Source organism: Periplaneta americana, chromosome 5, assembly GCF_040183065.1.
Source record: "Periplaneta americana isolate PAMFEO1 chromosome 5, P.americana_PAMFEO1_priV1, whole genome shotgun sequence".
NCBI lineage: Eukaryota > Metazoa > Arthropoda > Insecta > Blattodea > Blattidae > Periplaneta > Periplaneta americana.
In genome coordinates, this window is record NC_091121.1 from 81,964,600 (window position 1) to 81,976,658 (window position 12,059).

Sequence of the window (12,059 nt, forward strand, 5' to 3'; positions counted from 1 at the left end):
CATAAGCCCGCCATTGGTCTCTATCCTGAGCAAGACTAATCCAGTCTCAATCATCATATCCCACCTCTCTCAAATACATTTTAATATTATCTTCCCATCTACGTCTCGGCCTCCCCAAAGGTCTTATTCCCTCCGGCCTCCTAACTAACACTCTATATGCATTTCTGGATTCGCCCATACGTGCTACATGTCCTGCCCATCTCAAACATCTGGATTTAATTTTCGTAATTATGTCAGGTGAAGAACAAAATGCGTGCAGTTCTGCGTTGTGTAACTCTCTCCATTCTGCTGTAACTTCATCCCTCTTCGCCCCAAATATTTTCCTAAGCACCTTTTTCTCAAAACCCCTTAACCTATGTTCCTCTCTCAAAGTGAGAGTCCAAGTTTCACAACCATATAGAACAACCGGTAATATATTATAAATTCTAACTTTCAGATTTCTTGACAACAGACTGGATGATAAAAGCTTCTCAACCGAATAATAACAGGCATTTCCTATATTTATTCTATTACCATACATTTTTGCATATAGTGGTAAAGACAAAAACAAGAGAGCGAAAGCTTCTCAACCGAATAATAACAGGCATTTCCTATATTTATTCTATTACCATACATTTTTGCATATAGTGGTAAAGACAAAAACAAGAGAGCGAAAGCCGGAGTTGGAATTTTACTCCATGGTAAATATGAACAAAATATTGTAGATATAGATTATATTAATGAAAACATGATGGTAGTAAAATTGAATTTCAGTGGAAATCTCCTCTATATATTTAGTGTATATGCTCCTGACATAAGTAAACCAAAACTAGAACGTGCAAAATTCTATGTAGATCTGCAAGATCAATTAGATAGAATTCCTACTAATGATCGAATACTTATAATGGGGGATTTGAACGCTAGAATAGGAAACAAGGTTATTAATGGAATTAATCAACGTTTTAATGAAGAAATTATTAATGATAATGGAGACATGCTAGTGGAATTTTGTTGTCAAAATAATTTAAGGATTAACAATACATTCTTCGATCATGACTTAAAATATAAATTCACTTTTAGAGGTTCCCGAGGTACGGAATCGGTAATAGATTATATAATAACCAACAGAATGTTTAAACCCACGGAAATATTAGATGTGAGAACACTGAATTCGGCAGACATAGGCACTGATCATATGCTACTGCTTGGTAAGCTAAGATGGGATCTTCAAATAATTAAAAGGCAGAAGCCAGAATATATATATATATATATATATATATATATATATATATATATATATATATATATATATATATAAATTTAACATAGAATCAATGGACCATACGTCAATTAGAGATCTATATGCCAGACGTTTAGCATATAAAATCGAAGAAAATAAAATAGATATTAATGATAATGAGGAAACAGCATGGCATAAGATAAGAAACAACATTTTAAACACAGCTGAGGAGACACTAGGAAAGAGGAAGGTGAGAGTTTGTCCTCCTTCAGAAGGGTATAAAACGCCATGGTTTACAGAAGAAGTTAAACAAATAGCCCAACAGAAGAAGCAAGCTTTTATTAAATTTAGGAGTACACAAAAAATAGAAGATAGAGAGATATATAAGAAAATTAGAAATGAAACTAAATAAGAATAAGGCAAATAAAAGAATCCCATTGGGAAGCATTTACAAAAGGAATGGAGTCGGATTTATATGGTGCGCAAAAAAAAGTTTGGCGAATGTTAAGAAATAGAAGAGCTGAGATAAATGAAACAATAAAAATAAATAAAATTAATGAATCGACATGGAAACAGCATTTCACACATCTCTATTCTGATAACATTATACTTGACAATGATAACCAGGAGACACAAATTATAGAAGAAATAATAAAGGAAGAAAATGAAGAATTTCAAATAACAGAAGAAGATGTTCAAGTGGTTATAAAGGAATTAAATTGAAGAAAGGCACCAGGAATAGATGAGATAAAGAACGAATTCCTAAAATATGGGGGAAAGAAACTAATAGAGGAAATAACTAAATTATTTAATATTATACGAAAAAATCAGAAAATCCCCAATGAATGGAAAACAAGTGTTACTATACCTATATACAAAAAAGGAAATAGGGACGACCCAGAGAATTATAGAGGAATTACTCTCCTTCCTTCTGTGTTAAAGTTACTAACGAAAATATTACACAGAAAACTTCTGTCATATATATGTATTAGTGATGAACAACAAGGATTCAGACCGAATAGAAGCACAACAGATGCAATATTTATAATAAGGCAAATAGTAGAAAAGGCAATTGAATATACAACACCTGTTTTTCTATGTTTTATAGATTTGACAAAAGCCTTTGATAGAGCTAAATTAGAAGATATAGTAGAAATCTTGCATAGAAAGAAATACCAAGAACAGTAATAAATGTGATAACGGATATAAATACAAATACTGAAACAAAGATTTCTATAAATGGGAAATTTACGGAAGGAATTAAGTGTGCAAAAGGAATAAAACAAGGAGATTCTCTAAGTCCTTTATTGTTTAATTTGATAATGGATAAAATTATACAAAATGTAAAGTGTCTTCCAGGTTACCAGATGGGAAATAAAAATTTTAACATAGTATGTTATGCTGATGACGCAGTTCTGATTGCCAGAACAGAGGATGAACTTCAACGATTACTTCATCGATTCGCGACAACAGCAGAAAAATTTAATATGGAAATTTCTACAAATAAAACTAAATGTATGTGTATATCTAAGAATCCAATAAGATGTAAATTGGAAGTTAATGGGAAAATTATACAAGTTATGGATTTTAAATATCTTGGAATACACATTTCTAGTTCTCGTAGATTGATTGATGAAGTAAGAACTCAGGTTTTTAAAGCATCGAGAATATCAGGATACTTACGAGATGTCATCTGGAAAAACAAATATCTAAACACAGAAAGCAAAGTAAAAATTTATAAAACATGTGTACGACCAATAATGACATACGGAGCGGATACGAGAGCAGATACTAGCCAAACGAAACGACTCATGAGAACAGCAGAAATGAATACTTTAAGAGCCATAGTAAGCAAAACAAGATTTGACAGAGTTAGGAACCAGGATGTTAGGAAAGAATGTAATATTATAGATGTTGAGACTTTCATCACAACGAAGAAAAGGGAATGGAGCTCCCATGTGGATAGAACTGACAACACGAGACTTATTAAGGCAGCAAAGAACCTACGCCCTAGAGGAAAAAGAGAAGTGGGCAGACCTCTCAAGAGATGGAATGAGACGTAATCATCATTGACGTAGCGTGTGTAAACAAACAGGCTTATGCCTATAGAAAAGAAGAAGAAGAAGACCATACAAAATCAACACCATATTCACATTGGTTTGGAATGATTTGTTAAAAAATAGACTGTTCAAGACTAATAGAAACATATTAAGAATTACAATGATGTACCGAAGTACATATGAGCCGTTCAGAGCAGAAGTGATGTATGTCAGAAATGGGTAATGAGGAATAAAGTAAACATTCTTTAAAATACAGAGCAAAGTAGCAAGCAATATTCAGTTTATTTAAACTATTAGTAGTCAGCGGATAACACGAATGACATATTAGAATTGCTACTTTGCGCTGTATTTTACAGAATTTTTACTTTAAACCTCATTACACAATTTTGACTTACACCACTTCTGCTCATATTATGATATTTCTATGCAGGAATTCTGAATTATCATATAGTGAAGAATGAATAGAACGGAGAAATTCTCTCCGGCACCGGGACACGAACCCGGGTTTTCAGCTCTACGTGCTGATGCTTTATCCACTAAGCCACACCGGATTCTTACTCCGATGCTGGATTGAATCCTTCTCAGTTTAAATTCTACCTCTCTGTTCTCTTTGGTGGCCTACCCTCATGTACAGTGTCACAGTGGCACAATATCTAACACTATGTATAGGTGCACTCATTACGAGTGACTAAGTGGCCGGGGTGCGACGAAAAAAGTCGCCGTCTTGAATCACAAAGTGATTACTTACGCTTATCATATAATCATTTTTCCCGGTGCCGGAGAGAATTTTTCTCCGATCTACCCATCCTTCATCATAATAGAAACATGTTAAACGTTATCCTTGGGTAATTATTTACTTTATCTGTTGGCGCGTTTTCTCGACAAAATTTATTCACAACTCCTTGAATTGAAGAGTATGTAGCCTACAAACTATTAAAAATGGTTCAAAAAGCAATAATTTTCATTTCATGTAGTTAGTTTTAACAACTTTAAGGTGTATAATCTTGGATACTTCAGTGTGCGGTGTACGGTAGTTATCATGGAGTGATTGAAGCTCTTGTGTTTTTTTGGTTTATCGTATTTGGCACATATTAATGGTAATTTGTGATCGTGGGGATGGTGTTGTACTGTTTTACCCTCCGCCAACATATATTTTATTAAATATTGCTTGCTAAAGAATAGCTAATTAACGTGAGGTCGACGAATGTTACAAGGTTAGAGTGGGTGAGATGAGGGAGCAGCTAAGTGGTGTAAGTGCGTATTGGAATATGATGAATTAACAAGGAATTGCATCATTATTTGTACAAATTATGTCGGACATACCGCCGGTTTGGTTTGTAAGAGACAAAGGTATTGTTTCATCTGGTATATTGATATTATGACAGATAGGCTACCTATTGTCAATTGTTTTTAATTAGAACAATAGGCCTTGACTGACCGAGTATGTTTTAAAGACTGACGCTCTTAAAGGTGAAGGTCTGGGTTCGGGATGATTCACACAAACTTCAAGTCTTACTAAAGGTGGTGGTCTTTTGTTTTCCAGGGACGTATTTGGAGCCGTTTGGTGAGCTAACATCGTACCTCTACAATGGTGAGTTACAATTTTTAGATTATTTTCTATTATTTAAGTACGTTTTTTCTCCCATGTGTGGTATGGGGAGATATTGAAGTTTTTCTTCCTTTTTCTTCTTCTGCTTCTTCTTCGTCTTCTTATAATAATAATAATAATAATAATAATAATAATAATAATAATAATAATAATAGTAATTATTATTATTATTATTATTATTGTTATTATTATTATTAAAAATGGGAAATTCCTGTTATTATTCGATTCAGAAGCTTTTGTCATACAGTCTGCTCTCAAAAATGGTGAAAGTTAGAATTTATAAAACAGTTACATTGCCGGTCGTTCTGTATGGTTGTGAAACTTGGCCTCTCACTTTGAAGAGGAACAGATGCTAAGGGTGTTTGAGAATAAGGTGCTTAGGAAATTATTTGAGGCTAAGAGGGATGAAGTTACAGGAGAATGGAGAAAGTTACACAACATAGAACTGCACGCTTTATATTCTTCATCTGACATAATTAGAAACATTAAATCCGTATTTTAAACTTCCAGAATCTTGTTGAAAAGTGCGTTTTTTTTACATAATGAAGCAGTTTTTTTATTAATGAAATTGATTTTATTTTCACATCTGTTTCAAATGTTTTCCTATTGTTGCTATGACAAATAAAACAAATGACAAGCAATTCAAGCTGTTCTTGAGTAACTGTTTTTTTTGTGTACATTCATACGGATAATAATGCTTATCACACGATGTTGTACACATTGCCATCTCTTTATTCAGTTTTCACATGCGAGTTATACGCCATCAAAAAAGCTTTAGAATAGATTCTGGAAACAGAGACTGATAAATCTTATCTTCTTCACACTGATTCTCAATCAAGTTTACAAGCTCTTCAAGATATATTCTCTACAAACGCACTAATTCAAGAAATCCATCAGCTCCTCACTGACTTGATGAAACAAGGACGAAAAATAACTCTAATATGGATCCCTTCTCATCAGGGCATTCCTGGAAATGAAACTGTAGATGCCGCAGCAAAAGAAGCTACAAGACTTCCATTGCATTTTTTCACATCTATTCCTCATACAGACGCCATTAAATATATAACCAGAAAACTGCACAACCATTGGCAAACATCATGGACAGAGTCATCATCCAGCAAACTTCACGAAATAGTACAGCATTGCAGAATGAAATATCCACTACAGAATTTTAAACGTCAAGACCAAGTAATAATCACCAGATTGCGAGTTGGCCACACCAGAATTACACATTCTTATCTTCTAGACAGAACTCCTCCTTCAACATGCACCAATTGCCACATTAGGATCTCTGTACGACATTTAATTTCTGAATGTCCACTATATCACCTTCATCGAGATCAATTCCATATACCAAAAGACTTATCAACAGTTCTAAACAACCCATCATTCAGTTCAAACTTAATTAAATTTCTGAAAGCTATCAACATTTACAAATGTATCTAAATGATTATTGTAATACAGTAAACTAATGTAAACTGTAAGAATTTTTTATGTACGTATTGTCGCGATATGACTTCCTAAGTTAAAGCGACATAAAATAAATAAATTAAAAAAAAAATAAAAAAAATAATGCTTATGTCTTCATAAATTTAAGGCGAATTGGCCTTGTGTAGTCTTAATATAAACACAGTCTACTATATATAGTCACGAAGCTTGAGTTTTGAGGGTGCTAGAAACAATAGACTGTGATGGTACTATTTTGCATTGCCTGTAATGAGACGATATTAGCGATCCTAGTGGTGAGCAACTATCTAATGTTTGCATATTTACTACGTATTAAGCTTCGCGACTGTATATACTAGACTGTGATATAAATGTAATAGAGATTGTTCAAGCGTACTGAAAAGATTCAAAACTCTAAATGGATTGAGGTGAGGAGTCTACAATTTGTTTTCATTGTAGAAGCTTGTAAAAATTGATCAGATCAGTTCTGTGGTAGATAAAAAACGTCGTGATAGATCAAAGTTCTTAGAAAACTATGCGAATATTGCGATGCTTTTACAAAAAGTCCAGGAAATTAGACAAAATTCACAATAATTATGGAGATTGCAATGTGAAGTAAGTTGCGAGACGAAAGTAGAAGAGCTACTTAATAGTGTGGAATATTTTCAGAAATTGGTTCGTATCTGAACAATACCTCACTTTTAAGAACAAAACTGTATTATTTTTAGTACAGGATGGAAGTGAAATAGCCTTACAGATTTTCAGAGCGAATAGCTCATGTTGCATTTTACAAAAAAAAAAACTGTAATATCATACTGGTGGAAAGTTCATAATTTTTCATAATTTTTTTTCCCCCCAAATGTTTAACACCCTCTTATTCGGTAACTATTGCGAGTAGGAGCGTGATTTTTTGTCCATATCGATGGGAAATCTAATAAAGAATGATTTATCCCTCTCACGTATTTCAATAGCGTGGACGGTTTTCGTGTAAATTTAATTTAATAACTACTCATTTCAAGCCATTGCACGGAGCGAGTAGATTGCAACGTCGCGTCATAGCTAGAGAGTAGCTTACCTATTTTACAGCGAGATAGAGTTCGTTGACCTCTTACATCTGTATTACGAGAAGTATGTGTTAGCGACGAAACTTCGAAATTAATTTTCTTATTAAATGTGCATTTAATCACAAAACGTAATATTGGTTTTCTATTAATTTAAGTGTACCCTATCGTCCCTTTCAATCTGCAAGGTTATTTCATTTCCACACTGTATAAACTTACTTCTTAAGGAAAAAGAGTTTCAATTTCCTTTACATTTGAATAACCTGTTATCGTATAGTGTTGCTCTTTACCAGGATTCTTTGTATGGCCCAATACAGAATGTTAGGGTTATTTTGTTCCTAAATATAGACGCTCATATATTTTCTAAAAATGATATAACATTAGTACATACTACAAATAAGGAACGCAGTTAGAGTACTCGAAATAATTTTAGAACATGAAACAAATAGTCTGTGTATTTGAGGGGTTTGGGGGAAAAACCAGGCAGTTCCAATTCAGTACTTTTCGAGATAATGAAGAAAAACTTACTGCCAAACAATAAGCATGTACAGAAGAGGCAGGTCCAAAATGCATTATAACTGTGAATGTAATTCTTGGAACTACTTGGTTCTTCGACCAAACGATAGAGCGTATTTTTTTGTCCTCTGTGCATAAATAACTCAAAAATGAAAAAAATTGGAGCCTTCTGGTTTTCCCCCCAAACCCCTCATTTGAACTCTCAGAATTTTTCGTAATAATACTCATAAATAAATAACGACGCCAATTTTTTTGGCCGAAAAATTGTAGTAGCTCGAATACAATCTGAAATAATTAATCTCAGAAACGAAGGTGACATTGATCATCAGTGTTGCCAGTTTTAAGGAATTTTGTTTAAAGAAGGGAACTTCTGTAATTAGGAGGGGAATTTTAAGGACTTGAAAAAAAGGCCAGACATTTTATGGATTTTTGGCTTACATTTGAATCTACGAAAGAAATGTGCAATAAAAAACTGAAGATTATTTATTTTTCATCTTTGATGTACACGTGTTGAAAATATCCATACTCTCATTACAATCGTTTTTTTAGAAACCCCTTAAATCACGAAATACAAAGTTTTGGGAAAACACAAGAAACTGTTTAAAAGAAATGCATGAGTTAAAGAATTGGAATGTTTTGAATGGGAAATGTTGGTAAAAACATAGGCCTAACGAATATTTCTGTATGCAAAATAATATTTTTAAATAGATTATGACTCAATATTTCTATTTGAAAATGTTTGAATTATGCGGTTTCTCTAATTCTGGTAAAGATTTAACAAAATAATTTCTTTATTTCATGAATTAATTTAAAATTTGGTCCAAAAATAATACGAATTTGATTCTCAATTAACAGTATTTAGAAGCTGACTTCGTATAGTTACTTCTTGCAAACAAATTTTACTCAAACCTATATGAAATGTCACTAAGGACATAAATAATTATGTTCTACATGAAATAATCTAATACAACAATACATTACACAAATGACAACAACATTAACTTATTGTAACAAATCCAAATTCAGACACAAAATAATTAATTTACCAAACACAACAGCTTAGGCTATAGTTTTATTCGTTCTGTGTCAGCCTTCTCACTGACTTATGGGCATTCTCCACGAAACCTAATTTTCAAGCGCAAATGTAACAACATAAATACCGTTTGACTTGTGGTATTTTTTATACAAAATTGTATATTTATCCCTATAGAGCAGGCATTAGCAATAAACAAAGTTTTGTTAAAATTTGTGTTAGAATAAAACCGATTCAGTTCTATTTCCAATAAAATATGTTACTTTTTAAGTTTGCATTTTTCTTCCTACTTTCCACTGATAGTTTCTTTCGTTCTACCAGTTTAAATAATTATCATATTAGGTGCTGCTATTTTCATGTACAATGTTATTAACAATTAATACATAGCAATATTATATTTCAGTTTAATAAAAATATACTGTATGTACCATTTCAACAAGACAAAAAGATTTTTTTTTTCTTAGCATGGCTCAGTAACTTATGGAACGAAAGGGATTAAGCAAAATATATGCAAAGATATTTTAAGCCTTTTCAAAATACCAGAAATTGGAGCAGTTTTGTTTCAGTAAGTAAGCTTACTCGTAAATTAAAAATAAAAATAAAAAGCTTCCTAGCTTCTACCTATCTATTTGGTATATTAATGCAATCTTATATAGAGGATTAATCTTATATAGGGGATTATAAGCAGGTTATTAATATCTTGATATACACCATCCTATGAAAATCAAACCGTAAGCTATATTTTCTTAAATCCTAAATCGAAATTGGTGTCGTATTTGTGGGTGTCCAGACGTATAGACCTCCAACATTTTGGAGCTACATGTCGGAGAGAATTCAGAGAAAGCGGAACGGGGAAAATTATCCGTTGAATCGATACCATAAAAATAGTATTCCCGCCACTCTGAAGTGAAATGTAAATAGTATTCCCGTCACTCTGAAGTGAAGTCGTGAAAATAGTATTCCCGCTACTCTGAAGTGAAATGAAAATAGTAGCCTAGGGGAGACCCGGGCAAAACGAATAACCCGGGCAAAGAGAATAATGTCTATTTCTTAGAAACGCCAACAGGTAGCGCTTTCTGCTATGTTGGGGAAGAATCCCTACCAGATTTTGCTGCTGGAACTGACTTGTCGTCATTCTACCTAGTAAGAGGAGTAGTCAGCGTGTATTTCAAGAAAATGGACTGTTTTCTTAAAATATTTCAAGGTAAGAGAAACATACGCACAACGTATAGTACTGCGGAAACTCTTTGTTATGTGATAGTAATATATAGGCGATAGAATTAGTTCTAAAATGCCGTACTTACGAAGATTATTGACGTTTATGTTTGTATAACCTTAAATGAAAAGCGAAGTGGAGTCTGCGGACACAGTGAATAGGGCAAAGTGGATAACTTATCCGCTTTGCCCTGCCATCTTTATTTGACTGTATAAGTGTCAGCTGTATTTTTGTATGTATTTTTCTATTGTAATAAAGCGTGTTAAATCATTTTACATAGTAGAGGCATTAAGTCACACTAATTAAATTATAAATCAGCAACACTGATCTTAATTTTTATTTAAAAAGGTCGTAATGTGTTTTCAGATGGTTTAATTTTTCAAAAGGAAGACGGAGAAAGCCAAATGGTCTGAAGAAGCCACGAAGAAAGCACTTGAAGAAATAAAATCCTCCAAAATATGCTATCTGGCCATACAACCATAATGTGTTTGTTGATGAAGGTTTTGCTCCAGATCAACTTACAGATCGCCCACTTGAGACAGAAATCAACGAAACGACAGCTGGCTCAGATTTAACAAATTCTGCGGTGCCAGCTTCTTCAGCAGCTGAAGAAACAGTTAATGCTCACTCAGAATCAACCACTTCTGTGATGTCGGCATCTTCAGAGATTGACGAAATATTCAATACATCAATTACACTCAGATTTTCAGTTCCGGTTACACCAAAACCCTCAACATCTTCATCAGGAGAACCCAAGTCAGTTCTTTTGATTTAGACCAGTGCCAAAAGTGGATGCTCGAAAGATACTAGTTAAATGAAGAAAATGTCAGCGCTCTGAAGCTCTTACATCTCCACCGATTAAAAACGTTGAAAGAGAAGTAACTTATGGGCAGGAGAAAAAGCAGAAGAAATCCAAGTGTTCAGTGCCAGCGAAACGTCGACTTGTTCAAATTTTTATTTTGTACTAATTTAACGTGCTGTAAAGGGTTGTAATAACATTTCTTATAATCTCATATGGCTCATTAACATCGTGTTTATGTGTTGACTAAATTTTATTATCAGTGATTAGAAATTAAGTAGAAAGGTGAAAATGTTCTAGGGATATTCACTTTGCCCGGGTTAATTATTCGCTTTGCCAGTGTACACGAGCAAAGCGAATAATTAACTATATTTTCTTTCTCAAATCATATCACTCTCCGTAGGTGCTGGGTAACTTTCGGTGCTGGACCCCGGACTCATTTCACCGGCATTATCACCTTCATATCATTCAGACGCTAAATAACCTAGATTGTTGATAAAGCGTCGTAAAATATCCCAATAAAATTAAAAAAAACTCTCCGTAGGTACAAGAAACGAATTGTTGTTTTGTAGATATGTGGACAACATGTGTCACTACCAAAGTCATGAAGTTTTTATTTCGGGAGCACCAAAATATAGCCTGTGGCATTGTTTATTCTTATCTTATCCGCTTTGCCCGGGTTTCCCCTATTCCTGCCACTCTGAAGTGAGGTCGTGAAAATAGTATTCCCGCCACTCTGAAGTGAGGTCGTGAAAATAGTATTCTCGCCATTCTGATATGAAGTCGTGAAAATTTTGTTCCTGCCAGTCTGAAATGAAATGAAAATGGTGTTCCAGCCACTCTGAAGTGAGGTCGTGAAAATAATATTCCCGCCAGTCTGAAGTGAGATCGTGAAAATTGTATTCCCGCCATTATGATGTGAAATGAAAATAGTATTCCTGCCACTCTGAAGTGAGGTCGTGAAAAATAGTATTCGCGCCACTCTGAAGTGAGGTGAAAATAATATTCCCGCCACTCTGAAGTGAGGTCGTGAAAACTGTATTCCCTTCACTCTGATTTGAAAGGAAAGTAGTGTTTTCGCAACTCTGACTACTGATTCC

General features: G+C 33.8%; 1 long non-coding RNA gene across 1 annotated transcript in view; it reads left to right on the forward strand.

Moving 5' to 3' along the window:
• The window catches only part of LOC138699892 (uncharacterized), a 561,221-nt gene extending 556,348 nt beyond the window's left edge, over positions 1–4,873 (forward strand). The window contains exon 4 of the long non-coding RNA XR_011332114.1: positions 4,823–4,873. This is a non-coding gene — a long non-coding RNA (uncharacterized lncRNA). The remainder of the gene's footprint in view (positions 1–4,822) is intronic.
• The last annotated feature ends 7,186 nt before the right edge of the window (positions 4,874–12,059 follow it).